Source organism: Phocoena sinus, chromosome 1 (assembly GCF_008692025.1).
Source record: "Phocoena sinus isolate mPhoSin1 chromosome 1, mPhoSin1.pri, whole genome shotgun sequence".
NCBI lineage: Eukaryota > Metazoa > Chordata > Mammalia > Artiodactyla > Phocoenidae > Phocoena > Phocoena sinus.
The window spans coordinates 74842509-74854792 of record NC_045763.1 but is presented as its reverse complement, the minus strand read 5'-3'; the positions used below and the strand labels follow the sequence as shown (position 1 = coordinate 74854792).

Here is a 12284-nt window from a genome sequence, read left to right as displayed (position 1 = left end):
GACACATGGGCTCAGAAAAGCTCAGTGCTTTGACCAAGTGATTAAAACCCATGAAAACATGCATAATGTTTTCCCAACAGTCTCATTTTTTTTTTAATTGAAGTATAGTTGATTTACAATATTATATTAGTTTCAGGTATACAACTTAGTGATTCAATATTTTTATAGATTATACTCCATTTAAAGTTATTATAAAATATTGGCTATATTCCCTCTGCTGTACAATGTATCCTTATAGCTTATTTATTTTATACATAGTAGTTTGTACCATTTAATCCCTACCCCTGTCTTGCCCCTCCCCACTTCCGTCTCCCCACTGGTAACCACCAGTTGGTTCTCTATATCTGTGAATCTGTTTCTATTTTGTTATATTCATTTGTTTGTTTCTTTTTTTAGATTCCACATATGAGTGATAACACAGAGTATTTGTCTTTCTCTTTCTGACTTATTTCACTAAGCATAATACCCTGTAGGTCCATCCATATTGTTGCAAATGGCAACAAGTTATTGCAAATGGCAGAATTTCATTCTTTTATATGGCTGAGTAATATTCCATTGTCACATTCTATGTATGTCACACATCTTCTTTATCCATTCATCTGTTGATAACTTGCTTCCATATCTTTGCTGTTGCAATAATGCTGCTATGAACACTGGGGTGCATGCATTATATATTGAAATTATAATATTTTGAATATATTTGATATACAAAATATTAAAAATAATTTCACAAGTTTCTTTTTACTTTTTTCATGTGGCTAAGAGAAAACTTAAAATGACATATGTAGCTCACATTTCTGGCTTGAATTATATTTATAATTTATATCAGACAGCACTAGTCTACATTATCTGGTCCCTCCCTAAAACCTTTCCGCATCTTGTCTCCTGCTCACTCCAGTTCTCACTCACTGCAATCCAGCCACACTGGCTTCCTTGCTAGTCTTCGAACATAGAAACATACCATGCACCCTCCCGCCTCAGGGCCTTTGTACTTGCTGTTTTTACTCCTAGAAAGCTTTCCCTCCAATTATTTGGATGATTTGTTCTTTAACTTTCTCTGGACTTTATTCAAACTTCACCTTTCCAATGAAGCTTTCTCTGACCACCCTGCTGAAATTAAATTCCTCATCCACCTCCACTCCTGTATTCACTGAGCCCCTTCCCTAATTTATTTTCTTCTGTAGAATCCATGAGGGCGGGGAATCGTTTAAAGCTGTGATCCTAGGAACTATGCTTGGAACATAGTACGTGCTCAACAAATATTTGTTAAATGAAATACTGAATGAATTTTAATCAACCACTTAATTATACAGGTGAAGAAACTGAGAATAAGTGGCTTTTTCAGGGTCTCACAGAGAGTTAAGGGCAGAGTAGAGGCACTCTCTGTATATCAAATGCTACTGACCAGAAATGCAGATGCCACCACCCAGATCTCAGCCCTTTACTTATGTTTGTGTTACTCCTTTGGACTCTGCCCACAATTTCATGCCTCTTTTAGGACTCTCACTTAAGAAGAAAAGGATCTACTCCAGAAATATATTCTATCTCAGTCATTACACCCAGGAGATGACCTCTGACATTCTTTTGCTCCAAGGATAAGAGATTTTTGAGATTTTTTTTCTAGACAGGAATTGTATTTCTATCTGGATCTATGAAAACCAGTGACATTTTACCAGGAAAAAAAATTGCTTGAAGGAAGTCAATACCTTTGATTTTATAGTTGGTCCTCTGTATCTGCAGATGAGGAACCTGTGGATTCAGAGGGCAACTATACTGCACCATTTTATATAAGGGACTTGAGCATCTGAGGATTTTGGTATATGTGAGGGTCCTGCAACCAATCCCCCGCAGATACTGAGGGGTGACTGTATAGTGAAATATTCAAGTTGTAACCTGAAGAGTTTAGACTAGTTCATTTATTTGACTAACCAACACATATTTAGTGATATGTGCCAGGCATTATTTTAGGTCCTGGGGACAGTTAAATGTGACAGGATCTTCAAGGAGTTAACAGTCTACTGTGTATGGGGCAGGGGGGCGGAGGGCAGGATAAATAAAGAAATACAGGATGTGTTAGTTTTCTATAGCTGCTGTAACAAATGACCACAAATTTAGAGGCCTAAAATAACACACATTTGTTCTCTTACTCTTCTGGAGATCAGAAATCCAAAATGGATCTTATTTGGCTAAACTCAGGTGCCAGGAGGCCACATCCTTCTGGAAGCTCTAGAGAAGTATCTGTCTTCTTGCCTTTTTTAGGTTTTAGTGGCTGACTGTCTTCCTGGCTTGTGGCCCCTTCCGCCATCTTCAAAGCACATCAGTGTCTGCTTCCATGGTCACATCACCTTTTCCCCTCACTCTGACCCCTCTTGGGTCCCTCTTATATGGGTCTCTATGATGATCTCCTGGTAACCCAGGAAATCCAGATAGTCCAGGAAAACTCCCCATCTCAAGACCCTTAACTTAATCACATGTGCAAAGTCCCTCTTTCCATATAAGGTAACATTTATAGGTGCTGGCGATTAGGACGTTGACATCATGGGGGGACCATTATTCAGTCCACCACAGAGGACAATGTGACAAGGGTCACAGTGGAGTTAAGTACCAGATGCTGTGTAAACACAAATGACAGTGCAGACAGGGTGTGGAAGAGGAGCGGGACAGCTTTATAGAGTGACTTTTTAGCTGAGGCTTGCATGGTGGCAATGGATGGATGGTATATATCATGTATAAAGGAATGTACAAGAGAAAGGAGGTTTAAATGAAGATGATTTTTATATTATGTATTGCTGAATAAAAAATTACTCTGAAACTTAGCAGCTTACAATAGTAAGTATCTGAGATCTCACATAGTTTCTGAGAGCCATGAATCTGGGAGAGTCTTAATTGGATGGTCCTGCCTTACGGTGTGTCATGAGGTTGCTCTCAAGTGTTGGCTGGGACTGCGGTCATCTGAAGGGGCTGGAGAAGCAGTCTCCAAGCTCACTCACGTGACTGTCAGCAGGAGGTTTCAGTTCCTCACCATGGCTTCTCTATAGCATTACTCACATGACATGGCAGCTGGCTTTCCATAGGGCAAGTAATCCAAGAGAAAGACAGTCCAAGATAGAAGCCTTTGCCATTATAACCTAATCTCAGGAGTGATTAGGTTATTATCATTCTGCCATTCTGTTGGTCACCCAGACCAACTCTGGTACAAAGTGGGAGAAGGCTACGCAAGGTCATGAACACCAGGAGGTGGGGATCATTGGGGACGATCTTGGAGTCCGGACCCTACAATATTCTTGAGATTATAAGAGTTTCTCATTGTTGGAATGTTCGACAATCATGAAAGATTGGCAGGGATGAGGTCGGCGTGGGAAGGGAGGGTTAGAGCATGGAGGACCTGTACACTTGGCCAGGAGTTTGGAGATAATCCTTTTATCGGTAGGGAGTTATTGCAGGGGCTTAGTCAGAGAAGTGACACCAATCAAATTGCTTTTTAGAATGATCATGTGTGTGGTAAGGATGTATGGAGGGTGGAGCAGAGAGCAAAGAGATTAGAGAGTAGGAGTGGCTAAGAGGTTATTGCAGTAGTGCAGGAGAGAGGGGATGAGGCTTCGAATAAGGCAGTGATGATATGGAAGGTCTGAGAATGATGGATTCAGGGCATATTCAGGAGGTGAAAGATTAGGGAGGCAGAGGGTTGGGGAAGGTCTCAGGGTGACTCTCAGGCTGCTGGTTTGCAGGATGCATAGGTAACATTAAAATACTACAGAAAGAAGGACATGGTTGACATGAGAGTCAAAAAGAATTAAGATGCCTAAATTTAAATACATTGAATCTGAGCTGCCTGTGGGACATACAGGTATGAAGACAACTGATGGGTAGTTAGAGCGGAATAAACTTAGTTTAGACTAACTACAGCAAGGCCTTTTAGGCATTTTTCAAGAGAAACTGCATTCTGGCTAGAGGAGAGCTCTTCTCACTCTGTGTTGGTATGTCCTAACCTAAACTGCAGGTCATTTTCTCAATGCCATCCTCTTATTGTCATTATCCTTGTAACTACCGTTTTTTGAATGCCTGCTATATACCACACTCCGTGCTATGCACCTTGTGTTCTTTATTTCATCTTCACACTAACCCAGGGAGAAGCATAATGTTATTATTTCCTTTTAATAGATGAGGAAACTGAAGTAAGTACTACTATTATCCCATTTTTCAGACGAGAAATCAGGCTTCGCTAGTGTAAATAATATCACTCGAAGTTATATAATGAGTACGTGATGGACACAGGTCCCAAATGGAGATCTTTTGACTGCAGACCCTGTGCCTTTAATTGAACAGTCACCTACAGTGTGCTTTCTAGAGTCAGAGACACTTTCCAGCAGGGCTGGGGTTCGGTGGAGTGATGATTTACCACCTGCTGTACAAGGGACAGCAAGTAAGAAATGCAGGGGCAAGGTCAGAAATTCACATACGCAGTGGTGTGGAGAAAAGGTCAAACACCCTCTTCCTGTTAAATATGAAGAGACTTTGGCCTATTGGCAATGTTTGCTAGCTCTTTCCTAGGATTCTCTTCCAGTTTTTTGCTATATCTGAAAAAAATGTGAGGAATTACTTTCATTCACTTAAAAAAAAATGTTCATTTTCTTGCCACAGGAAAGTACAGTGTCCTGTGTTAGCCAGATGGCCTTTGGAGCCTAAGATTGATGCAGAGGGAGTTTCACCACAGCACATTTTTCATTAGAAAAGAGAAAGGGGAGTGGGTGTATGAAGGATGTTAGACAGATTATGTCTTTTCCTTAAAGAGGGTTCCCATAACAGCAGATAAATTGGTCTGGAAATAGCTTCCAAGCTATTTCTTTATGTAAAACTCAAATTAAAAAAAAAAAGAAAGAAAGAAAAAAAGGTTCCATATCTAAGGTTGTACTGTGGAATTTAGGAGGAGATAAAGGGACTGGTGGTCATGCCCAGTTTAGTAAATGGCTCCTAGACTAATCCCTGTTGTAGAGAAGAGCCGACCTCTGGACGTGCTTCCTGCAGATCAGAGTGTGAGAGCACAAGGTCCCACCAACTGGCACGAGAAGCTTCATAGCTTCTCTGCAGCTGTCTGGAATTTCCCCGAGAAAGCAAAAGACAAGGCTGAATATAGGCTTTCACCTTGAAATACCATAAAGGTAATAAAACAGGGCATGGTGGGTTATGACAGGTTGCTTTGCAATGCTCCCACTTCACATTTTATGTGAGTTTCCAAGCAACATGCTTATTGAAACTAGGGAAGTGGGGAAGTGAGTGATGAGTTCAGAGAACTCAGCCATGGAAGTGCCCAGACAACTTTGGACATAAGAGAACTGCTTTTCCCTTCTCCCTAACCTGACCCCTTCCTCACCCCAGTACCCCCAGAACCTGGTGAAATCCTAGCACACAATAGCTGTTCAATTAGGACTCATGCCCTTGCCTTTATTGATACCTGACTGTACGTCAGACCTTTCTGTATTTATCTAGCAATCATCAACGTTAGCAGGAAAACAGGTTCCATCCTATTTTCTTTTGATATTTGTTAGTTAGGTAAATAAAGCAGCTCAGTATTTGGTGGAGCCCTAGGTCATTATTCAACTTCTGGGACACAACTCTCCCCATTGTGTATAGCCCATACTCCTTAACAGAATTTCTGGTTCTAGTTTTGTGTTTCAAAATATTAGCACTTAAGTAAAATTAATTTAATTAAAACTTAAAACTTAACTGAGTTTTCTTTCTAACTAATTTAACACATAATGCTTTTTCCTTCTAACTTTTATAGAATATTAAATAAAAGAAATAAAATTATGTTACTTCTCCGGTCTGGGTTAACAATTAATATGGCGCTTAGGTGCGTATCCATATACTTCTTTGTACGAACATAGTAAAAAGGCACAGCTTCGCACAAATGGGCTAAGGAAAGCAAAAACTATGTAAAGGCTGCCTAACAGGAAATGATCCACACCCCAGGAGGTCCACAATAATAAAGTCAGGGCTGAATATATGAAGATTATATGACATGTTAACACATTATACCACAAATTATATTAAGACAGTCATGGGAAATCAGTTCAGGGCCAGGAGGAAGTCAGTCCATGGTCAATTCAGCCCTTTAGTTTGAAACTCTTCCATCTGCCATGATCACAGAAACCTGACCATCCAGTGCCTACTGGACATAAGATCAGGACATTAGCAAATGCTGACTGTGTAAACCCTTAGAAACAATTTTCTGTTTGCACAACTGTCAAGAGTTTATATAATTGTCCTTTCTAATTCTACTCTTATAAACTGTGCCTGTTGAAGAAGTCATTTATGATATTACTGAATGGACATTGTCTGAGAGGTTTCCAGAGAACTGAAATTCCATAAATGTATTTCTGGTGGCATCCGATGTGTTTGGTATTCTCCCCTTCTCAGGGACACATGTAGCTGTCTCTAGGGAGAGGAAGTACTCCATACCCATATGTGACAGGAGTACTCAGGCTGGGGCTTCTGTGCTTCTGAGGTACAAATGGAAACCAGCCATAGAAGCCCCGGCACCTCACTCTGACTCTAATTTAACTCTTATCTTTCCCCCCAATTTGTCATCTTGTTAGTTCTTCCAATTTGGTGATTCTGTTCCAACTGATGGCTTCCTTCTTCTTCCTTCTTGCATATCCTCTGTTTTCTCAGATCTATTCTTTGATCTGGTGCTTGTTTCAAACACCATCTTGGTACCTCTCCTACTCAGTCCAGGGTCACTCCCACAATATGGCCCCGGGAGGGCGCTGCTGCATTGGGCTGCTGGCCCGCCCCTGTGAGCCCCACCTCAGTGTATCAGGGAGACCTCAGCCAGCTCCTGGGTTTCTTTAAAGACTTTATTTTTAAGAGTAGTTTTGAGTTCATAGCAAAATTGAGAGGGAGGTAAAGAGATTTTCCATATACTTCCTTCCCCCACACATGCATAGCCTCCCTGCATCATCAACATCTCCCACCAGAAGACTACATTTGTTGAAATTGGTAAATCTGCACTGACACATCATAATCACTCAAAGTCCATAGTTTCCATTGGTGTTGTACGGTGTACAGGTTCAGACAAATGTATAATGGCATGTATCATACAGTGTTTTTACTCCCCGAAAGATCGTCTATGATCCACCTATTAATCCCTCTCTTTTCACTAACCCCTGGCAAGTACCATATCCATAGTTTTTCTATTCCAGAATGTCACATAGTTGGAATCATATAGTGTGTATCCTTCTCAGATTGGCGTCTTTTAGTTAGTGATATGCGTTTAAGTTTCCTCTGTGTCTTTTCATGGCTTAATAGCTCATTTCTTTTCAGTGTTGAATAATATTCCATTGTCTGGATGTACTTCAGTTTATTTATCCATTCACCTACTGAAACAGCATCTTGGTTGTTTCCAAGTTTGGGCAATTATGAGAAAAGCTGCCGTAAACATCCATATGAAGGTTTTTGTATGGACATAAGTTTTCAGTTTCTCTGGGTAAATACCAAGGAGCACAATTGCTGGATCATGTGGTAAGAGTATGTTTAGTTTTGTAAGAAACTGCCAAAGTGTGTTCCAAATTGGCTGTACATTTTACATTCCCACCAACAATGTATGAGAGTTCCTGTTGCTCAACATCCTCCCAGCATTTGCCAGTGTTGTGGATTTTGGCCATTTTACTGGGTGTGTAGTGGAATCTCACTGTGGTTTTTTTTGTTTGTTTTGTTTTTGCGGTACGCAAGCCTCTCACTGTTGTGGCCTCCTCCCGTTGTGGAGCATAGGCTCTGGATACGCAGGCTCAGCGGCCATGGCTCACGGGCCCAGCCGCTCCGCGGCATGTGGGATCCTCCCGGACCAGGGCACGAACCCGTGTTCCCTGCATCGGCAGGCAGACTCTCAACCACTGCGCCACCAGGGAAGCCCTCTCACTGTGGTTTTAATTTGCATTTCCCTGATGACATGTGATGTGGAATATCTTTTCTTTTCAATACAGGGCTTTTACTGTATCTTTAAAGTATCACAAATATGTCTTGGGAATCATTCAGCATCTTGTTTCGGTAGCTGGACATCTTAAAACTTTTTCAGCAGCCTGCTGAACTGTTCCTTTTTCAGAGACATAGATACTACCCAGAAATTTTCTGATATCCTTGTTTTTAACTGTTGTGGCTTGCTGAAAAAAAGCAGCTAAATTTGATTTAAGTCCACTGCTGTTTCCTTCAAGAATTAACGCATCTTTCTGGGCTTGAGATATGGAGCAAGCAACTCCTGGCCTCATCCAAACTTTGTGGATCTATTTTTCACCCAAGAAATTTTGGATTTCAGCAAGAGACACATTCTTCTGAATAATGGCATTGATGGGGAAGTGAGCATACACAGCCTCATCTTGTGATGGAAGCCCAGGGTGACACTCTTGGTCATGCACTGTACGTAACTACAGATAGTGCTAGAGGTACCAGTCCCTTTCTATTTCCCCAATATTTGTCAGCCTGGAGCCTCTTCTTTCTTTCCAAGGAAACTGAGTTCTACTTTGATGTGACTGAAATCCTTCTTCAGGATTCCTCAGGGCCCTTCATGATAACGGTGTGTTCTTTCAGAGTAATGTCAATATTTTCTAGAATGTGGACAGCCTGATTGCTGAGAATGGTCTTCATTCTTGCAGTAGACGTGACAAAGACTTCATATGTTTATTTGCCATCTGTATATCTTATTTGGTGAGTCTCATTAGGTCTTTGGCCCATTTTTTATTGGTTTGTTCATTTCCTTATTGTTGGGTTTTAAGAGTTCTTTGTATATTTTGGATAACATCCTTTATCAGATGTGTCTTTTGCAAGACATTCTCCCAGTCTCTGGGTTGCCTTCTCATTCTCTTGACATTGTCTGTTTTTTTAAACATCTTTATTGGAATATAATTGCTTTACAGTGTTGAGTTATTTTCTGCTGTATAACAAAGTGAATCAGTTATAAGCATACGTATATCCCCATATCCCCTCTCTCTTGCATCTCCCTCCCACCCTCTTTATCCCATCCCTCTAGGTGGTCACAAAGCACCGAGCTGATCTCCCTGTGCTATGTAGCTGCTTCCCACTAGCTATCTGTTTTACATTTGAGAGTGTACATATGTCAATGCTACACTTTCACCTCGTCCAGCTTACCATTCCACCTCCCCATGTACTCAAGTCCATTCTCTTGGTCTATGTCTTTATTCCTGTCCTGCCCATAGGTTCATCAGAACCATTTTTTTTTTAGATTCCATATATATGTGTTCACATACAGTATTTGTTTTTCTTGTTCTGACTTACTTCACTCTGTATGACAGACTCTAGGTCCGTCTACCTCACTACAAATAACTCAGTTTCGTTTCTTTTTATGGCTGAGTAATATTCCATTGTATATATGTGCCACATCTTTATCCATTCAACTGTTGATGGACACTTAGGTTGCTTCCATGTACTGGCTATTGTAAATAGAGCTGCAGTGAACATTGTGGTGCATGAATTTTTCTGAATTATGGTTTTCTCAGAGTATATGCTGAGTAGTGGATTTGCTGGGCCCTATGGTAGTTCTATTTTTAGTTTTTCAAGGAACCTCCATACTGTTCTCCATAGTGGCTATACCAATTTACATTCACATCAACAGTGAAAAAGGGTTCCTTTTTCTCCACACCCTCTCCAGCATTATTGTTTGTAGATTTTTGATGATGGCCATTCTGACTGCTGTGAGGTGATACCTCATTGTGGTTTTGATTTGCATATCTCTAATGATTAGTGATGTTGAGCATCCTTTCATGTGTTTGTTGGCAATCTGTATATCTTCTTTGGAGAAATATCTATTTAGCTCTTCTGCCCATTTTTGGATTGGGTTGTTTGTTTTTTTGATATTGAGCTGCATGAGCTGCTTGTATATTTTGAAGATTAATCCTTTCTCAGTTGCTTCGTTTGCAAATGAAGAGTTTGCATTCTGAGAGTTGTCTTTTGTCTTTTTATGGTTTCTTTTGCTGTGCAAAAGCTTTTAAGTTTCATTAGGTCCCATTTGTTTATTTTTGTTTTTATTTCCATTTCTCTAGGAGGTGGGTCAAAAAGGATCTTGCTGTGATTTATGTCAAAGGGTGTTCTGCCTATGTTTTCCTCTAAGAGTTTGATAGTATCTGGCCTTATTAGGTCTTTAATCCATATTGAGTTTATTTTTGTGTATGGTTTTAGGGAGTGTTCTATTTCATTCTTTTACATGTAGTTGTCCAGTTTTCCTAGTACCACTTATTGATGAGGCTGTCTTTTCTCCATTATATACTCTTTCCTCCTTTATCAAAGATAAGGTGACCATAGGTGCGTGGGTTTATGTCTGAGCTTTCTATCCTGTTCCATTGATCTATATTTCTGTTTTTGTTCCAGTACCATACTGCCTTGATTACTGTAGCTTTGTAGTATAGTCTGAAGTCAGGGAGCCTGATTCCTCCAGCTCCGTTTTTCTTCCTCAAGATTTCTTTGGCTATTCGGGGTCTTTTGTGTTTCCATACAAATTGTGAAATTTTTTGTTCTAGTTCTGTGAAAAATGCCACTGGTGGTTTGATAGGGATTGCATTGAATCAGTAGATTGCTTTGGGTAGTATAGTCATTTTCACAATGTTGATTCTTCCAATCCAAGAACATAGTATATCTCTCCATCTGTTTGTATCATCTTTAATTTCTTTCTTCAGTGTCTTATAGTTTTCTGCATACAGGTCTTTTGTCTCCTTAGGTAGGTTTATTCCTAGGTATTTTATTCTTTTTTGTTGCAGTGATAGTGGGAGTGTTTCCTTAATTTCTCTTTCATATTTTTCATCATTAGTATATAGGAATGCAAGAGATTTCTGTGCATTAATTTTGTATACTCCTACTCTACCAAATTTATTGGTTAGCTCTACTAGTTTTCTGGTAGCATCTTTAGGATTCTCTATGTACAGTATCATGTCTTCTGCAAACACTGACAGTTTTTACTTCTTTTTTCTGATTTGGATTCCTTTTATTTCTTTTTCTTCTCTAATGGCCATGGCTAAAACTTCCAAAACAATGTTGAATAGTAGTGGTGAGAGTGGGCAACCTTGTCTTGTTCCTGATCTTAGAGGAAATGATTTCACTTTTTCACCACTGAGAGCGATGTTGGCTGTGAGTTTTTCATATATGGCCTTTATTATGTTGATATTGGTTCACTCTAGCCCACTTTCTGGAGAGTTTTTATCATAAATCTGTGTTGAATTTTGTCAAAAGCTTTTTCTGCATCTATTCAGATGATCATATGGTTTTAATCCTTCAATTTGTTAATATGGTGGATCACATTGATTTGCATATGTTGAAGAATTCTTGAATTCCTGGGGTAAACCCCACTTGATCATGGTGTATGATCCTTTTAATGTGCTGTTGGATTCTGTTTGCTAGTATTTTATTGAGGATTTTTACATCTATGTTCATCAGTGATATTGGCCTGTAGTTTTCTTTTTTGTGACATCTTTGTCTGGTTTTGGTATCAGGGTGATGGTGGCCTCGTAGAATGAGTTTGGAAGTGTTCCTCCCTCTGCTATATTTTGGAAGAGTTTGAGAAGGATAGGTGTTAGCTCTTCTCTAAATGTTTGATAGAATTCGCCTGTGAAGCCATCTGGTCCTGGGCGTTTGTTTGTTGGAAGATTTTTAATCACAGTTTCAATTTTAGTACTTGTGATTGGTCTGTTTATATTTTGCACTTCTTCCTGGCTCAGTCTTGGAAGGTTGTGTTTTTCTAAGAATTTGTCCATTTCTTTCAGGTTGTCCATTTTAGTGGCATATAGTTGCTTGTAGTAATCTCTCATGATCCTTTATATGTCTGCAGTGTCAGTTGTTACTTCTTTTTCATTTCTAATTCTGTTGATTTGAGTCTTCTCTCTTTTTTTCTTTATGAGTCTGGCTAATGGTTTATTAATTTTGTTTATCTTCTCAAAGAACCAGCTTTTAGTTTATTGATCTTTGCTATTCTTTCATTTGTTTTTCATTTATTTCTGATCTGATCTTTATGATTTCTTTCCTTCTGCTAACTTTGGTGTGTTTTTGTTCTTCTTTCTCTAATTGCTTTAAGTGTAAGTTTAGGTTGTTTATTTGAGATATTTCTTGTTTCTTGAGGTAGGATTATATTGCTATAAACATCCCTCTTCAAACTGCTTTTGCTGCATCCCATAGGATTTGGGTCATCATGATTTCATTGTCATTTGTTTCTAGGTATTTTGGGATTTCCTTTTTGATTTCTTCAGTGATCTTTTGGTTATTTAGTAGCGTATTGCTTAGACTCCATG

At 39.5% G+C, this 12284-nt stretch overlaps 1 pseudogene; it reads right to left on the bottom strand.

Annotated features, from left to right (window-relative positions):
* Positions 1-8030: 8030 nt before the first annotated feature.
* LOC116758880 lies at positions 8031-8640 on the bottom strand (annotated as a pseudogene).
* Positions 8641-12284: the final 3644 nt, after the last annotated feature.